The sequence below is a fragment of the Eurosta solidaginis genome, chromosome 2 (genome assembly GCF_040869045.1).
Source record: "Eurosta solidaginis isolate ZX-2024a chromosome 2, ASM4086904v1, whole genome shotgun sequence".
NCBI lineage: Eukaryota > Metazoa > Arthropoda > Insecta > Diptera > Tephritidae > Eurosta > Eurosta solidaginis.
The window spans coordinates 217,416,339-217,437,123 of NC_090320.1; the positions used below are offsets into that span (position 1 = coordinate 217,416,339).

Here is a 20,785-nt window from a genome sequence, read left to right on the forward strand (position 1 = left end):
TTGACTTAAAAAAAAAAATTTTTTAAAGTGGGCGTGGTCCTTCTCCGATTTTGCTAATTTTTATTAAGTGTACATATAGTAATAGGAGTAACGTTCCTGCCAAATTTCATCATAATATCTTCAACAACTGCTAAATTACAGCTTGCAAAACTTTTAAATTACCTTCTTTTAAAAGTGGACGCCCATTGTCCAAAATTTTACTAATTTTCTATTCTGCGTCATAAGTTCAACTCACCTACCAAATTTCATCGCTTTATCTGTGTTTGGTAATGAATTATTTCACTTTTTCGGTTTTTCGAAATTTTCGATATCGAAAAAGTGGGTGTGGTTATAGTCCGATATCGTTTATTTTAAATAGCGATCTAAGATGAGTGCTCATCAACCTACACACCAAATTTCATAAAGATACCTTAAAATTTACTCAAGTTATCGTGTTAACGGACGGACGGACATGGCTCAATCAAATTTTTTTTCGATCCTGATGATTTTGATATATGGAAGTCTATATCTATCTCGATTCCTTTATACCTGTACAACCAACCGTTATCCAATCAAACTTAATATACTCTGTGAGCTCTGCTCAACTGAGTATAAAAACAATGAGTGTACTCCCCACTTATATAGCTACAACCAAAATCGACAAATTTTATGAAACCTGGTAGCAACATTGTCTTAAGACAATAACTGTTTGGTATTCTTTTATGGTAAACGATATTTGCGTATGTACATATGTATATAGTGTTTCAAATTTCCTATCATTTGATGTTGATGATATTTCTCTTTAAATATATCCTTAATATATAAGTGAGCGCACAAAGCTAGATTTACAATGTTCAGTTATCCTATTAACGGGTGGACGGATACTGATGGATTAAGCGATCTCTCGTTTTATTTTGAGTACTTTCATATATTAAGCTTTCATATCTGTTTATATTGCTACAACCCAGAAGCTTTATCGAAGTATGCTTTTCCCACGTTCCCATCAGCCATTTAAAGCTGCACTAAAATACTTTTTCACGTCTCCATCTTTCATACTTCGATTGAACTATCCAACGCTCCTACATGACTTAATACAAAATATCTATAAATTAAAGTTTCTGCAAACTCAACGCACTAATTTCAGAGTGTTTGATGTCAGTTGAATCAATTGCTAGCAATTAAGAGTTTATTTCCTTCTTCTTCTCATGCGTACATGCTTTCTCAAGCTCATGAGATGAATTAAAAACAAAGAAACACGAACAAAAAATTTAAGTAAAAGTTGAATAAATTGTAGCACTAGTTTTATTAAAAGTCGAATCAAAAGCGATAGTGAAATTGAGGTAGCTTTTTTTTCTTCTTTTTTTTCAAACAACTGTGGAAAGTTTTGATGCAGGCGATAATGAAATCAACAGTCTAGCTTACCTCGGCTTCAAGATGAACTTTGAGTATCTGCAATAGAGAAAAGTTTTACTTAAGAAACATTTTGAAACTATTTTTATTTTTTTTTTTTCTAAAGCTAGCTAAGTATTTGAAATTGTATTTCTTATTACTTATCTACAATTATATTATTAGTAGAAAATAATTGCATATGTCTCATAAGTGCCCAAATGTGGGGGCTGAAATGACTTAAGCTATCAGTAATTCGCAAATGGCATTTGAAATAATCTAAAGAATTGCGAATTCATATAAATGACAAATGTTTAAAAAATCGTTAACAATAGTGACCTATCACCTTTTAAATCTCCCTTCCATTACTTACTTATTTAAAGGACAAAATTCTGGGAAACCCAAATTGGCAATTCATAGTAATTCAATCGCGAGCAAAAAAAACAAGCCTTCTTCCAATTTCTGTACGTTCAAGACAACAACTCTCCCTGTAAACATATTTGAGCGGTAGTTGTGCCAATAGAGGGAATGAAAGATATTTCACAAGTCTGAATTCACAATGAAAAATAAAAATAAATGTAAGGCGCGATAACCTCCGAAAAGATCTAAGGCCGAGCTTCTCTTCCAATTCGCGTCATGTTCCTCTTGATTTTCCTATAAATTGGCTGGAGGTCCCTTACATGTTTTATGCTGACTCCGAACGACATCTGCAAAGCAGATGAGTTTCCACTGAGAGCTTTTCATGGCAGAAATACACCCGGAGGGCTTGCCAAACACTGCCGAGGGGCGACCCCGCTTAGAGAAATTTTCTTCTAATTGAAAAACCTTATTTCTAAAATTTTGATGTTGCTTCGCCCGGGTGTGAACCCAGGGCTTACGGTGTGGTAGGCGGAGCACGCTACCATCACACCACGGTGGCCGCCAAATGAATTCACAATGGACAGTCTATATTTTCACGCGATTATTGAGGGATAGGTAAAGTTAGGTTATGTGGTAGCTGTCAAGTTTGGGAATAGCTTTCTTTGACCCTTTTATGCGGGTCCGTTGTATATAGCGAATTGCTTCGTTGCAACGATAAAGCAACGAATAAGGCAAACATTGATCTTGGAAATATCATCCAGAGAGTTGATTACATCTCGCCCGAAATATTTACCCCTTGTCTTCTCTAAAGCAAACACAGCTTAGGAAGTCCAGTATATTATGGCGAACCTCGTGATACTCAGTTCTGTCATACAGCACTAGCAGTACTGCTATAATAGACGGTTGTCTAAATTCAGGAATCCAGTACTTCGGTGTAAGCTAGACAAGCTCCCTTTTATAAAGAGTCACAGCTAATCTGCATATTCACTCACTGCACCCAGGTAACTCACAGGGTATTCAAAAGCCAACACTTGACAAAGATTCCCCCATCATCGGCATAAGCCACAACTTGGCAGCCCCTATTCTCAAGGTCCCGGCGCAGGTCGTTCATCACCACGACCTAAAGCAGGAGAGAAAGAACACCCTCTCGGGTGTGTCCCATCTCACATTTCACTGAGCCGTCGTTCCCCTCCTTCGAGCAATGCAGCGTGATATAATTGCACCACTTATTTGCCTATTTTATTACTGGTTGAGTTCGCTGCTGTTTGGAAACCTTCCGTTCTCCAACGAAATTTCCTGAAGAATTTTGGAACATCAGCCTCCAAACTTGCTCACGTCTTTTGGTTCTGCGTTTCCTTTTTTTTTTTTTTTTGAATGTCTTTCCTGAGTCAGCGCACTCGTACAAGCTGTAGCTCTGGGCCTTGCGAAAAATCCTTCAGTTTTGACAAGAAGTCAGTCATGAGTGCGATAAATGCTCCCTCTACTTCGAGAGAGCAGATGGATGCTAGAGCGCAAAAATTACCAGCTATATCTTTCTTGCGCACCTTTTATGTGTATCAAAGAGTCTCGTACATATCTCAGCTTCTAGGCAGATCCAGGATGCTGGAGCCAACCAACCGTAGATCAGAATGTGAGGGGTTCCATCCCTTGTGAATAAAATTACTTCCGAAGATGAGTGATTTAATAAATTTCGCTATTTCCATTATTTCGAGTTGGGATAACTCCGTGAGATCATTGTAAAACAGTTTAGTGCTGGAAGATGTATTAGTTGATGCAACACGCTTTCTTTCTCATCAATACATCTGCATTTGCAACATTAATCGAATCATGAAGTGCCCATTTTAGCAGTGTGAGTGTCTACCAAACAATGACCAGCGAGAACCTTCATTAGAGCCGATATATCCGACTTACATTTGATTTCTCGCTGGGAAATTGCTAGGGAATAGGGAAAATGTGTCCTATTTATAGTGTTTGTACCCTCACGAAAATTAAAAAGACCACATGAGCACCCAGGCAGATCTTATCTGGAAGGTGTGGCGATCGTGTTTCATCTGGTCAGTTCATCAAACTCTTTGTATGCTTTCATGGGATCTGTAACGAGGTACTAATCTAGAGCTGCTGTTTGGCGATCTCGTCGCAAGATTTGCGGCTTTAAATCTTCTACGTGTGTTCTAGGCTTTTTGTGCGTCCAGGCAGTTTGAAAATAAAAATATGGTCCTATCTTAAGCCTGAAAACCAACCGATGTAATGCACAGTAGAAAGCTAATATTTCTGCTTATAAATATTACAATGGAGGGATTTGAGTGTGTAGAGAAATATTTATTCAAACATTTTCTTTTGCGCTAAAGCCCAGGTCTAAAGCACTTTGCTGAATTGAATCCGGTATGCCAGTTCCGAACGTTTTGATATTAGTCGGGCTTACACCCAATGAGTTAGTGGACTTAGAATATTCCCACGGTATACAGCCAGTCGTGAGAGGCGACTAAACTCTACAGACCTAGAAGGTTAAACATGGTCAAATCAAATCGCTTCGGATATAGTTGGCCTGGTAACTAAATCATGCTAGTTTCCGAAACTCACCGGTAAATATTCGGCAAAGCACCATCTTAACAACCATGCTCCCCAAAACCTTGAGGGAGAAGACGAAGATGAAAATCGTTCTACCCCAAATGCTTCGGAAGCATTTTCTTAATTTTTTGAACTTCAGACTCTTAGGGTTTAGTTGCTTCATACGACAAACGTACCTACCCCGGTAATTCTCTGAATCTTTTAATCCACTTGGCCTAAATTTTTGTGAAAGAGACTAGCTCCCGCATTTCTACACCAACCTGACTGTCTACCTTAATTTCTAACCCAATTGTATATTGAAGACAACACTATTTCCATTAGATTCATAAAAGTTTGAAGAAATATTCCCAGCATCAGCGAGTTAGGTGGCTTAGAAATTCACCGTGGCAAGACAAGCCCGTCAAATGAAGTGACTATAATCCACAAACCTGAAAGATCGATAGGTTAAAATCATGCCCGCATCAGTGAGGCAAATAACTAATATGTCCTGCAAAGGACAGACGTATGTTTTCGGTAACAACAGCAGCAACAGAGAACTTTCCCTGCATAATAACATTAATTTCGTTTATCGCAGGAGTTATCGTCCAATAGGTTGAAATATAACACGAAAAGAAGTTATCTTTTCTAAGATCTCAGATGGATGAGAGTAGTTGTTTGCAATGTTGACGGTACTTTTGGTCTTATTCCATGTAATTTGACGAAATTGTATGTACTTTTCGGGAAGTCTTCTCCAATATTTGCTTTATCTTTAAGATCTAGCCAATAGCAGACTTTCGTATCTTGACACAAAACTTGAACGAATATGCTCGCAACTGGGTATATCAATGAGCGATGATATTTAGTTTGCTCTGATTTTGAATGCCTATATATAAGTGACTGCACAACAACAATTTGCTTGCAATAAAAATTGAATCTCAGAACGGACAGTTTTTAAGAGATATACCAACTCTTTGGGTGTAATTGAATTTGACTGACTGATTACGCTACCCAGTATACTTGCTAGCAAATGAAAGGGAGATAGACGAAGGGATAGTCTAAATATGCAAAATGCACTAACGAACAATTTCAATACATACATTTGCACATATGTTTGTATGTTGGCGTATGGCAAAGAAGAGTAAGTACACTCCTGACATATTCATTTAAAATAAAAAATAAATGTAAAGCGCGATAACCTCCGAAGAGATCTAAGGCCGAGCTTCTCTTCCAATTTGCGTCGTCCTCCTCTTGATTTTCCCTACAAATTGGCCGGACGGGACCAACATGTTTTAAGCCGACCCCGAACGGCATCTGCAAGGCAGGTGAGTTTTCACTGAGAGCTTTTCATGGCAGAAATACACCCGGACCGCTTGCCACACTGCCGAGGGGCGACCCCACTTAGAAAAATTTTCTTCTAATTGAAAAACCTTATTTCTAAAATTTTGATGTTGCTTTGCCCGGGGTGTGAACCCAGGGCATACGGTGTGGTAGGCGGAGCACGCTACCATCACACCACGGTGGCCGCCACATTCATTTGACAAACTATAATATAAATTCTACGGTTCTGAAAAAAAAATTAAAAAAATGTTTATGTCAATCATAAATGAGTGACAGCTACAAGTCTCTGATGCTGCCGCCTCTTTTTTTTCTACACCCAACCATATCACTTTAGCTTTCCTACTTTTACAACGGAAGAACGGAAACATTTTACAGGAAATAGTGAAATTGTATATGTACGTAGATTCGTATGTATGTATGAACTAGTGTGTGTTTGTTAAATAGACTTGTAAGCCAACTAACCACACTTGTCATTTGCAAGGAGTGCGTCAGCGATCTTGTGGAGCATTGAAGGGAAGAAAAAGTAGTTTGACTGCATGTGTATATTGTACACTGTATATGTAAGTAAGTAGGTACTGGTTCAGCATATTTTAGCAAGCGTTGTGACAAATCCATTTTTATACCTTTCATGAAAATTAAATGTTATATGTATTATGTTTGTCACGAATCTCAAAATTGTAAGTCCTCAAAAGAGAAGAGATAGACCCAAAATAAGTATACCGAAATGATCAGAATGACGAGCTGAGTTGATTTCGCCAGGTCTATTCCAACGCAAACTAGTCCCTCCATATTTGAGATATATTGATAAAATTTGGTGAGCGGGTGTATTTAGGTGCCTGATTAGACATTTGTCCAAAACGGCCGGATCGGACCACTATAGCATATATCCCCCATACAAACGATTTTTCAAAAAAGAGGATTTTTGTCATATCTCCCTCAATTTATCAGCTTGAAGCTTCCAAGTTCGCCATATTGTTTCGGATATTGCATATATTGTTGTCTGAAAAATGGATGAGATCGGCCGTATATATAGCATATATCCGCCACAACCATTTGATCGGATAGGAAGCTTTTCGTAATTTCTGCGCCATTTTAACAGTTAGAAGCTTCGAATTTCACCGAATTCTTAGGTATAGAGCATTCATTCTTGGCTGAAAAATTTTTATAGATCGGTCGTATATATAGTGTAAATCCCATATAACCAATTGTTCAGATAAGATACTTTTCGCAATTTAATTTTAACAGCTAGAAGCTTAAAATTTCACCAAATGCTTACGTATGGCACAGCCGAAGACAGTCCATTTCTTACTTGTTTTGTTGCAATTTAGCATAAGCGACATCGGTTTTTTCATGCCTTCAGCCAAGCTATGCTTGTATTTTGTTGTTGTATGTTGTTAGCTTCAACTTTTAAAATTTGTGTTAAACTCTGCTAGATTCATTGTACAAATATGAATGGATGCGTTAGTAGATTTTGCATTGCGGCAATCGAAATGCATTCGTCATGACGGGAGAGGTGTTAAAAGGCGCATCTCGATCTCAATAATCCGAAGGCACAAAATAATTGTATATTAACGAAAAACTGAAAATTACATCGGATCCCCTCCGAAAAAGGGGTGGGAACCCCGGACGCGCTTATAAAAAATTACCCTGGCCAGTCCACCAATGACTTGGGATCAAAATTAAGGCCGCGCAAAATCCCTTTGAACACATTTTGTTTCCTGTGTATAATAACAACATTAAAACAACCACATGAAAATTGCCATCTTCAACTGAAAATATCTCCGGGGAAAGTAAAAAATTTATCTTTACCGCCTTCGGATTAATAATACTGAGGTCAAGACGCCTCGTTTTACACCTGTCCCCATATTTTTGGATGCGTATTGGCAGTCGACCACTGTTCTAGACTTCTACTCTTAGATTCAACAAAAGTTTGATCTATATCAGATTACATGGGACGAAATAAGCTGAATGGCCTTTAGTAAATAGAACAGGATTTAATAAATGAATGACGGATTGTTTCAGAATTCCCATGCCTCCGAGTGTTGTTTTTTCATCATTTGATCTCATTCAACAATGTGATATTATGGAATGCTCTCACTGGCTGCATGCTTGAACGTTTGGTTCACAGCGAACAAACTCAAAGCTGCTTTCTTGAACTTGGTTATATTAGAAATGAATCAACTAATTATTTTCTTTTCCTTTTTGTAGGCAAAACAAAAGCAGATAAATTGAAAATAGTCATCCGACACAGCTAAGCTTCAAAGTGAGTGCAACCCTTTTCAAGTCGGTCTGTTGCCTCCTACTGGAGAATTTTGTAAAAGGTAGAGAGGTATGCTTATTATCTGATAGCCAAGCAGCGCTCATTCGCCACTTACATTTTTCAAGGCCGTCGATAACACTACTCAACAAATTTTGAACAACTTTAGTCTCCAAGAATAAAATAGGCCTTTCCTAAAGTGAAATTTTCTCCTGATTCCGAATATGACTTCCATTTTCCTGTGGCAGATCTTCTTTCCGAGATATCGGGGAAAATGTGAAAGTTCCCATTTTTGCAGAACACTACTTCATATAGGTACGGCAAAAATTTGTATTTTTCATTTTTCCGTTTTAATCGTTGAATTGTGCATTATACTAATTCTCATAAAAATTGCTTGCCTTCACCTCCCTAAGTATCTTCAGTAGTTTGGCCACTATGCCAAAAAACGTTCAAAAAATGTTGAAAAAAAAACGAAATTTTTTACAAAATTTCAGATTTAACCACTTTAAAATCGGAAAAATTCTATTGACGAAAAAAAGTTAGCCCTCCTATATTGTAGGTAATTTAACTACAAAAATTTTAAGCTTACCAGTACAACAATCAGACGTGCCGTTGAGACTATATCCCCGTTAACTTGCAAGCGTCTATCCTACAATTTTTTATAGAGACAATTTTTATTCAAACTACGTTTTTACTTTTTATAAGGTTTTATTATAGACATATGTTTGCACGTTGAGTATAACTCAGCAATTCAGTAAAAAACAACAACGACAACAACATTAAATTCATACATATCTACATCTAAAAAAAGTCAAATTGAGCGATTTTACCGTGGTGGTCAATAGTGAGGGACGTGGGTACTTTTAACTACCCGTTTATAATTCTCTGGGTTTGTCCCCGTATTATTGTCCAGCAATAATCTCCCGGCATTTCTTCATTCCAAAAACCTTGGTAACGCTTTTCAAAAATCATGAGGTCTTGATGAAACCTTTCACCCTGTTCATCACTGTCAGCACCTAGGTTTGCGGGAAAATTATCCAAATATGAATGCAAAAAATGCATTTTGAGGGACATGTTGCATTTCATAGCACTGTAGTTTTTCAACAAGGCTTCGACCATCTCTCTATAGTTGGGATATTTGTTGTTGCCAAGAAATCCACTAACGACTTGTCCCAAGCCGCTGTTTCTACCGATGATAAAAGATTCGCAAAATTTTCGTCTTTCAGCAACTTTCTAATTTGCGGACCAACAAATATACCTTCTTTTAATTTGGCTAGAGTTATTTTAGGGAAAAATTTCGTTTGGTACTGGAAGGATGGCGCATCCTTGTTTAAAGCCTTTACAAAATTTTTCATTAATCCTAATTTGATGTGAAGTGCTGGCAAAATAACTCGTTCGGGATTTACTAAAGGCGGGTTTGCGGTATTGAAGGCACCTGGTTCGTACTCATCTCTTGATGGCCAGTTTTCCTGAATATAATGGGTTTCTCTAGCACGGCTGTCCCAAAGACAGAGAAAACAGCAATATTAAGTGAAACCTCCTTGAAGTCCGAGAATTATAGTTACAACCTGGGATGTATTTCATATACTATTTATTTTAAATTGTACCACCGAAACTGCTTACCTTTAAGTCCGCACAAATTTTCCAATTAAATTGTTTATATTGAATGAGCCCAAGTAAATTGGATATGCTTAAATAAGTCTCTTTAGTATTCTCAGAATGTGCCACTGGTATTTACGGTAACGAATTTCCTTTATGGAGTAATGCTGCTTTAAAACTATGCTTTGAGCTGTCTATAAACAAGCGCCAATCATCCACTTTATTTTCTAATAATCCTTGAACATCATTGCAGTAGCAAATATTTTCACTTTTAGTAAAAAAAGGAGAGAAAGTCTTGTGTCTATTTCGAAATTTGGAAGTACTTGAAGGGCCCAGGCTGCCCCATTGCTGCAAACGGGATCCTAGAACTTCACTATCAAATTTCGATAATTTCAAATCTCTGGCCAAGTCATTAAGTTCAGCTTGTGAGACTCGATATGGGACCTCTCCTTTTTGTTCAATGTCTGAATTATCTGATTCGGAGTCACTTTTGCTTGAGGCTTCAAAACTTATAGGCGGCCTAAGTATGGGTAAGGTATGGACACGTAGTTTTGGTTTTTTAGCTGATGCCACATTTGGATAACTTATTAATTTCCTCTTTTTTCTCGTTTTACCTTTAAGGTCTATCACGCAAAAATAGCATTGGTCCTGGTTAAAGGATTCAGTCCACATCATTGGAACACCCAACTTCATGTTATGACCTTTAACCGCTGCCCATCTCATTAAAATTAATCTACAGGAGGCGCAAATAAAATGAGGTGTCCAAGATTTATCGAGATTTTTTACACGGAAACCGAAATAATGAAAGTATGCATTTTTGACAGAATTAGTTATTTTCCGAGCTGAGTTTCCGAAAATACAATGTCCGCAAATAAAGCAAAAATCAACCGGATTATTTTTACATTTAAAATCTCTTTTGCACCAAGCCATTTCGTAAATACATCTACCGATATAGTATGTATTAATTTGCACTAAAATTTCCAAAACAAAATTTACAACAAACAGTAGTGACAACTAAATACTTCATGTCTTTTTAAATTTATTAGACCCTAAGGTAAAGTGACCAAATGAAATGTCTTGCCAATTTTATCAAAATAATACTAAAATTTTAGGATAGACGCTTGCAAATTAACGGGGCTATAGTCTCAACAGCACGTGCGATGGTTGTACTGGTATGCTTAAAATAATCGTAGTTAAATTACCTACAACATAGGAAGGCTAACTTTTTTTCGTCCGTAGAATTTTTCCGATTTTAAAGTGGTTAAATCTAAATTTTGTAAAAAATTTCTTTTTTTTTCTCAAAATTTTTTCAACGTTTTTTGGCATAGTGGCCAAGCTACTGAGGATACTGAAAGAAGGTGACGTCAATAAATGTTTACGGGAATTAGTATAACGTATAATTCAACAGTTTAAAACGAAAAAATTAAAACTACAAATTTTTGCCCTACCTATATGAAGTAGTGTTCTGCAAAAATGGGAATTTTCATATTTTCGCCGATATCACGGAACTAGATCTTCCGCAGGAAAATAGAAGTCATATTCGGAATCAGGAGAAAATTTTACTTTAGGAAAGGCCTATTTCATTTTTTGGAAATTTTTTTTGTGTGCTGCGCAATGCAGCAAACTTAGCATTACATACAGGCGTACCAGGTCGCAGGAATATAGACAGCAATGAGTAAGCGAATGAACTTGCGAATAAACTGGCGAAGGCCGGTGCATCGCTAGATATCACTGAGGCAGGTGTGGTAAATTGACCGCTTACTTCAAGAAAAAATTGGCGTTCTTACATATCTCAAGAAAACCGCCATTCAAAATTTGCATTCTGCGGACTCATGTAGGATCACCAAAATTTTGCCAGAGTACAACCAACAAAAAACAGAGGATTTACATAAATTGTATAGAAAAGAAATACTTAGGATAAAAGCCTAGATTATAGAACATTGGCCATTTCGTGCTGTCCGATCTAAGAGACGTGTCAAAAAACTCCATAAATGATATCAACGGTTATTGCGAATTAACGAAATGGTTCGACCAAAATCAAGCTCATTCTACAGTAATTTAACATAAGTCCATGATAACTAATTGGATTCAGGAGAAAACGCATCAAAATGGAGCTTAAAGCCCTGCCTGGGCCTGACCTCGCTGTCTGGGTAGTGCAGCAAACAACCAACCAACCAAATCGGTTAATGCTGTGCGGAGTTATTACATTTATTTAATACTTATTTAGCGACTGTAATTTATAAATGTATTTATTGTATATCCCTCCAGCGCCTTCCCTCTATCCATGCCGGACAAGGTTTTTCCCCTCCCCCTTAGTTTAAGATTTCTATTCTATAACGAAAGCACTTGAAGAAGCTTTAATATATGACATTATATATAATAAAAAAAAGTAAGGAAGGCTAAGTTCGGATCTAACCGAACATTACATACTCAGCTGAGAGCTTTGGAGAAAAAATAAGGGAAAATCACCATGTAGGAAAATGAACCTAGGGTAACTGTGGAATGTGTTTGTATGACATGGGTATAAAATGGAAGGTATTAAAGATTATAGTTCTATAGGTGGACGCCTTTTCAAGATATCGCCATAAATGTGGATCAGGGGTGACTCTAGAATGTGTTTGTACGATATGGGTATCAAATTAGAAGGCGTTTTCGAGATATTGACAAAAATGTGGACCAGGGTGACCAGAACATCATCTGCCGTGTACCGCTAATTTATTTATATATGCAATACTACGAAAAGTATCCCTGCCATGATTCCAAGGGCTTTGATTTCGCCCTGCAGAACTTTTTCATTTTCTTCTACTTAATATGGTAGGTGTCACACCCATTTTACAAAGTATTTTCTAAAGTTATATTTTGCGTCCAAAAACGTATCCAATCATCATGTTTCATCCCTTTTTTCGTATTTGGTATAGAATTATGGCATTTTTTTCATTTTTCGAAATTTTCGATACAGAAAAATTGGGCGTGGTTGTAGTCGGATTTCACTTATTTTTAATACCAAGATAAAGGGAGTTCAGATAAGTACGTGAACTAAATTTAATAAAGGTTTATCGATTTTTGCACAAGTTATCGTGTTATCGGCCGAGCGGAAGGACAGAAGGTCGACTGTGTATAAAAAATGGGCGTGGCTTCTACCGATTTCGCCCATTTTCACGGAAAACTGTTATCGTCATAGACGCTATGCCTTTACCAAATTTCATAAGGATTGGTAAATTTTTGATCGACTTATGGCATTAAAAGTATTCTAGACAAATTAAATGAAAAAGGGTGGAGCCACGCCCACTTTGAAATTTCATTTATTTTTGTATTTTGTTGCACCATATCATTACTGGAGTTGAATGTTGACATAATTTACTAATATACTGAAAAGATATTCAATTTTTTGATAAAATTTTACTCCTAAAAATTTTTTTTTAAGTGGGCGTATTCGTCATTGGATTTGCTAATTTTTATTTAGAATACATATAGTAATAGAAGTAACGTTCCTGCCAAATTTCATCATGATATCTTCAACGACTGCCAAATTACAGCTTGCAAACCTTTTAAATTACCTTCTTTTAAAAGTGGGCGGTGCCACGCCCATTGTCCAAAATTTTACTAATTTTCAATTTTGCGTCATAAAGCCAACCCACCTACCAAGTTTGATTGCATCGCACATTTTCGGTTTTTCGAAATTTTCGACATCGAAGAAGTGGGCGTCCGATTTCGTTCATTTTAAATAGCGATCTGAGATGAGTGCCCAGGAACTTACATACAAAATTTCATTAAGATACAGCTCTGCTCAGCTGAGTATAAAAATATTATGAATTTTTTCCAAATTTTCGCCTGCGGCGCCTTTTGTGGAGATCAAAGCGAATAAAAAGATGTAAATTTGGCCGACTTAACACTTTTGCAAAGAGAGTTAATGTCAATGGCGAGAAAAAGGTTTTCTGATATTGTTATTGTTGTTGCAAAGAGAATTAATGTCAATGACATTGAATCGAACATGATTCTCACATTAATTCTCTTTCCGATTTGGAATTAATGTCATTGACATTAGTTCTCTTTTAAAAGCTTATAAATGTCAATTGATGCTAGTTCCATTGACACTATTACACGTCACCAAATCCTATCCTCTGTTATAAGACATTTGAATTAATTTATTAACCTTCGATAATTTGACCTTGATAGCATCTGCTAAAATACATCAGCTATTGTAGATAAACGCAAAATATTTGTTGTTTTAGCCATAAATGTTTAAATAGCTGATGCTTTTTGATACTAATACTTTGCACATACTGATATATTTATTTGTGCACGTTGAATATACACAAATATTGCATAAATTTGTGTATACATATGTACATATCTACATTAGAATACCGATAGAAGCCCTCTTACTCAAAAGTACCGATTTCCCTGTAGGGTATGTAAGTAAAAATAAACTCACATGAACATACGTATAAACATACGCCCTTGGTGGGGATTGTTTGCTGTGTACTTAATAGATTTGGTTTAACCCTTTAGCTGCAATTGCCAAAACCAGTTGGTGTTTGCGGTTGTTTTTAACATGTTGGCATTAAAATGATGATCACATGTGGACTTATGTCTATGCCAACATGAATACGAACACATACATTACTACATTCCCTTTTATTTGAAGGCAACTTCACATAAATTGCTACAACAGTCGAATTTATGATACTCGTAAATATTTAATATGTCAAAAGCGACTAAAAATTCTTTCTACATCTTCTTTTATATGCATAAATATTTGGGTACTTTTATTATCTTAATCAAATTAATGTATTTCGGATTTTATTTTATTTTTAGTAGATAGCTAAATTTTTGGATAAATTTCCCATAAAATAAAATTCCTAATAAACAGAGAAGAGTTTTCTCGATTAGCGACACGATTTTTCACGAAAAGAATATTGACGAGATAAAAGTAAGCTTGAGAAAGAATGATTTCCTTATGACAACCGTAAATCAATTACTTCGAACATACTTTACCAACATTAAGGAGACAACCAACATAGCCAAAGGAGAGGGAAAAATATATAAATCACTAGTTCATGTTCAAGGAATATCGGAAAGAATAAAATTTAAGAAAACTCTACAGCAATACAAAGGATAGAATTCCCAAACAAGAGAAGCCTGATGTAGTTTACAGGATTCCGTGTAATGGTGACGGGTCCCACTTATGCGATAAGGTATATGTGGGGACAACAAAAATTAAACTCAAGACAAGGATTTCCCCTCACAAGTCAAATGTGAAATTAAGAAGCAGTTTTTGGACAATAAGACGGCATTGTCATCACATTGCAAGGATACCGGGCATTATCCCGATTTCGATAATGTATCCATTTTACACGAGAAGAAAAATTACGGCAAAAGATATACTTTAGAAATGCTGCACATTACGAACACCCCTAATGACACGAAAATGAATTATAAAATAGGCACTGATCAGCTGCCGCGCGTTTACCGGGACTTAGTTTTAAGACAGCATCACTGTTTTAATTAGAACTGCAGCTCAACACAACAAATGCAGTGGGATGACCAATATATATGTAATTATGTACATCTGTATGCTAATGCAAACGATTATGTCTTTTGGTTCGTCATTCTATGTATTGTTGTTTTTACAGATTTTTGTTTATACTTACGGTGTTTTAAATTGTTTATATTTTAATATTTATTTGACTTCTACGCTTTCTTTTTTCGTACATCTTAGTCGGTAAAACATATTCAATTGTGTAAGTGGTATTATGTTTAGGGTGAAAAATTGTTTACATGTTAACTAATTGTTGTTTTTGTCCACAGTTTCTGAAGATGATCTCAGAATGAGATCGAAATATCGACCAAGTAAAATTAGAAGTACAAGCATTTAAACTGTTTAAATTTTTTAAACTGCCTTGAGCTCATCAATATTTAATAAACTATAATATTTGAAGGCAAATAAAAATATTTTTAAAATTCCTAAAAAACACGATTTTTGATTATACAACAAAAAAAGGACGTGTGGCGTTCGGGGACTGCCGCGGTAAAGCTATTACATATTATCAACTTATGCAATTATAATATTTATGCAACATTTTGTTTTCTTTGATATTAATTCAAGTTTTGTCTAAAACTTTAACTTTAACTTTATTTTTAACTTTAACTTTAACTCTAACTTTAATTTTAACTTTAACTTTAACTTTATCTTTAACTTTAACTTTATCTTTAACTTTAACTTTAACTTTAACTTTAACTTTAACTTTAGCTTTAACTTTAACTTTAACTTTAACTTTAACTTTAACTTTCACTTTAACTTTCACTTTAACTTTATGATAGAGATTCAATTTTATGTATTTGCTAACACCGAACCTTTTTCGAACCTTTTCGAACCTTTTTTGACAAATATCCGTTACGGTTGTTTTTGATTTAGTCGCCAAGCCCGCGATAAAATCTATGCAATAGCTTAAAAAGGCACCAATTTGTTAAAAAATTTAAATTAACATATGTTTTTTTTTTTTTTTTTTTATTACTACACTAAAATACCACGCAGGCTTTTTGTTCTGCCCGAAAACTGGTTTTTCTACATTGAAAAATTTAGCATCGCTTCCCTTCTTCACTATCTATCATATTCTCTTCTACTCTAACTTCCATTTTTATTCTCAGTTGAGCAGAGCTCACAGATTGGATAACGGTTAGTTGTATGGATATAAAGGAATCGAGATAGATATAGACTTCTATATATAAAAATCATCAGTATCGAAAAAAAAATTTGATTGAGCCATGTCCGTCCGTCCGTCGGTCTGTCCGTTAGTACGATAACTTGAGTAAATTTTGAGGTATCTTAATGAAATTTGGCATGTAGATTCCCCAGCACTCATCTCAGACCGCTATTTAAAATGATCGATATCGGACCATAACCACCCCCACTTTTTCGATATCGAAAATTTCGAAAAACCGAAAAAGTGCGATAATTTATTACGAAAGGCGGATAAAGCGATAAAACTTAGTAGGTTAGTTGAACTCATGACGTAGAATAGAAAATTAGAAAACTTTTGGACAATGGGCGTGGCACCGCCCACTTTTAAAAGAAGGTAATTTAAAACTTTTGCAAGCTGTAATTTGGAAGCCGTTGAAGATATCATGATGAAATTTGGCAGCAACGTTACTACTATTACTATATATACGCTTAATAAAAATTAGCAAAATCGGAGAACGACCACGCCCACTTTAAAAAAAAAATTTTTTTAAAGTAAAATTTTAACAAAAAATTTAATATGGTTACAGTATATAAGTAAATTATGTCAGCATTCAACTCCAGTAATGATATGGTGCAACAAAATACAAAAATAAAAGAAAATTTCAAAATGGGCCTGGCTCCGCCCTTTTTCATTTAATTTGTCTAGGATACTTTTAATGCCATAAGTCGAACAAAAATTGACCAATCCTTGTGAAACTTGGTAAGCGCTTAGATCCTAGGACGATGACTTATTTTTGTGAAAAAGGGCGAAATCGGTTGAAGCCACGCCCAGTTTTTATACACAGTCGACCGTCTGTCCTTCCGCTCGGCCGTTAACACGATAACTTGAGCAAAAATCGATATATCTATATTAAACTCAGTTCACGTACTTATCTGGACTCACTTTATCTTGGTGTAAAAAATGGCCGAAATCCGATTATGACCACGCGCACTTTTTCGATATCGAAAATTACGAAAAATGAAAAAAAAGCCATGATTCTATATCAAATACGAAAAAAGGGATGAAACATGGTAATTGGATTGGTTTATTGACGCAAAATATAACTTTAGGAAAAAATTTTATAAAATGGATGTGACGCCTGCCATATTAAGTAGACGACAATGAAAAAGTTATGCAGGGCGAAATAAAAAACCCTTGAAATCTTGGCAGGAATACTGTTCGTGGTATTACATATATAAATAAATTAGCGGTATCCAACAGATGATGTTCTGGGTCACCCTGGTCCACATTTTGGTATATATCTGTAAAACGCGTTCACATATGCAACTACCACCACTCCCTTTTAAAACCCTCATTAAGACCTTTAATTTGATACCCATAACGTACAAACACATTCTAGAGTAACCCCTGGTCCACCTTTATGGCGGTATCTCGAAAAGCCTTCCACCTATAGAACTAAGCCCCACGCCCTTTTAAAATACTCATTAACACCTTTCGTTTGATACCCTAATTATACAAACGCATTCTAGAGTCACCCTGGTCCACCTTTATGGCGATATCTCGAAAAGGCATCCACCTATAGAACTAAGGCCCACTCCCTTTTGAAATACTCATTAACCCCTTTCATTTTATACCCATATCGTACAAATTCTAGGGTCAGCCCTGGTCCACCTTTATGGCGATATCTCGAAACGGCGTCTACCTATAGAACTAAGGCCCACTCCCTTTTAAAATACTCATTATCACCTTTCATTTGATTCCCTTATCGTACAAGCAAATTCTAGAGTCACCCTTGGTCCACCTTTATGGCGATATATCGAAAAGGCGTCCACCTATAGAACTAATGTCCACGCGCTTTTATACCTTCCATCTGATACACATATCAAACACATTCCAGGGTTACCCTAGGTTAATTTTCCTACACGATGATTTTCCCTTATTTTGTCTCTACAGCTCTCAGCTGAGTATGTAATGTTCGGTTAAACCCGAACTTAGCCTTCCTTACTTGTTTCTTATAATTCTTGTCCATCCCTTATTCTATTTACCTGCCTCTCACTTCCACTACCAACCCCATTCCAACTCTTACACCCATTCCTACTTCTAATAAATGTCACACTCCCATTCCCACTTCCAGTCCAAGTCCCACTCCCACTACAACTCCCCCTCCGATTCCCTCTCTCACCCCAAATTTCGTCATATATAGAATCTCTTTACAAAATATCGAATACCTGCTTCACCTGGCCGACCTAGTTCAATATCTTTGTTTGTATAAACCTTTACAAAGCTATATGAAACTAACGCAATTTTTAAAAACGCTGACATTTTTATAAATAAGATTTAGATAGATAGTCTACCCGTCCCGTTATTATTCTACCAGTAAACAAGCGCATTAGTCATATTGTAGCTTCTGCAAAAAAAAATTCCTTCTTGCCTCCCAAAATTCCCTGCCTCCGCTCCGTATACTCGTCCTTTAACATTCTTACGCCACCTAGATGGTAGAGTGTCTGCCTTGCCAGAGCTATGGGTTCCATCCTCCAGCTTACAAAAGCGACAGTTTTGTGTAAAAGATAAATTTAATTTATTTAGGTGATATCATAAAAAGTTCGTAGATCATCTCTGATAAGTTTAATAAGTTTGGCTGATACTCTCGTTCCTGGGAGTATAAATGATTTGGTCTGTCTTTGCATTCAATCTCGTCTTATCTGAACTGATTTGTTTCCCAGTTTCATATGTTTTCCCTAGTGTATGCCTTTGTAAGTCCACAGAACGGCTGACTTTATAACCACATCCTGCTGCCTTGTCAACTCTCCCAGGTTTGGTCTTATGTATAATCCTCAATTCCTTCAGGGATCAGACCGTAACTGGAGAGTCAGGTGGAATTATACCCATCCTACTGTTGGCCCCACTCTATGCAATGATCCCTGTGGTCCCTTCCGCAACTCTCTGGCTTCGTCATACCTGATCCTCCTAGCCAGAAGAAGCTTTGGGCGCTTACGAGCGGCACCGTTTAGCTGATAAAGCTCCACAGCTTGCTTAGGCTTATCAGATCCCACTGGGCAGACGAGAACACTCAGCGCAAGCCCAAAGGTCTGAATCGACATTATATTTTGAGGCTGTTCAGCTCCAGTTTTGCTATTTGAACTTAAATTTAAATCGATATATGTACCCATGAGTATAGAGGCAATTATATCAGCTGGGATATAGCCCCAAATATCCTTGCAGGATTGATTAAAATTAAATGGTGCCATTGATCTGGAGGCTACCGTAATAAAACATACTATCATAGTGTTATTCATCTCATGGGCACGGTTAGTGCTCGGAAATACGGGTTATATAGAGTTTTCCTTTAGTGATCCGCCTTATGAATTATATAAATATTCGTTTGGTATGGTGGGTCTTGACTTAAAGAAAAGCTGCAGCTCTATCAGAAACTTAATAAGTTTGAATAAATGGAGTGCCGATGGGAGTTGGAATAAGAAGGGAAATCAGGTTATAGTAGGGAAGAAAAAAGTCGCCCCTAGATTACGTCGCCTAAGCCTTAATATGTATTACCACGAGAAGGCTTCGACAACTATTAGGAGGAAGGTGAAAGCACCAAGGAGTGGACGTTTCGGAATGAAGCTGGTATGTGCAAGGCAGGACATCACCATCAAAGACACACCGACTTCGTTCATACTCCAATTATCTGCCGAGACATATTTTAGCTCCACTATTTTACAAGAACAACTAACAAGTGGACGTCAAGATGCTATCATAGAAAGCACTGTAAATTCATAAAACTATACAAATCAGACTTTATGTTAGTAAAATCGGGAATTTCTTTTTTTTCAGCATATACATATTGTTACGAATATTAGCAAAACTAAGGGGTGCTACTATCTCTAAGCCGATGCGAAACAGTGATATCATGTACATCCATAGATCAATCATTATGTATCTACATAAACGAAACAATAATTGCGTCTACTCATATGTACCATTTACGTATACGAGCAGCGGAGAACCAATGCACAAACACATGCATATATCTTATCTGAATTGCTCACAAGAGAGGGCAATAATTTGTGCAAGTATTACACAAATGAGAAGTTATAAACGTAGTTGTGGCTGGCGATTTTTAGCTGAAACTAACTAGTAAGTTCTGGAATGGAAAAGCCTGGAAGTATGCAATGAGAAATTAAAAGGTATAAAAGGCGCGACAGTAGAGGCGAAGAGTGAGTTTCATTTGAGCTATCAATCAGTTTGGTTATTAAGCAAGCTATTCGTTGCAAAGTTTGAGTGTTATTGTGAAGAAATTGTGAGGCAATTTTGCATTATTAAATATTGGAGTTATTTATTCAACAGTTTAGTTATTTGAACTTAGCAGAGGGTTGCAAATAAGAGGATCTGCTAGTAAATTCGTTACAATATGTAATTTTTAATACTATATACTATGCCGTATATAAAAGCTACACGAACCTCATTAGTGTATGAACTTTTCATAAAATGCAAAAAAAGCGCGCTATTCTAAATAGTTTTATTCACAATTTTCTTACACCAAAATAACAATTTTCCCCTAAAAGTTTTTCAAAATTAACGCAGACTTCCGCATAGCTGCCCATTATGTGCCTCATGTCACCGAAAGCAAAAGTTA

At 36.3% G+C, this 20,785-nt stretch overlaps 1 long non-coding RNA gene across 1 annotated transcript in view; it reads right to left on the reverse strand.

Annotated features, from left to right (window-relative positions):
- Window positions 1-991: 991 nt before the first annotated feature.
- LOC137242608 (uncharacterized) overlaps window positions 992-20,785 on the reverse strand; it is a 201,050-nt gene continuing 181,256 nt past the window's right edge. The window contains exon 3 of the long non-coding RNA XR_010950304.1: window positions 992-1,428. This is a non-coding gene — a long non-coding RNA (uncharacterized lncRNA). The remainder of the gene's footprint in view (window positions 1,429-20,785) is intronic.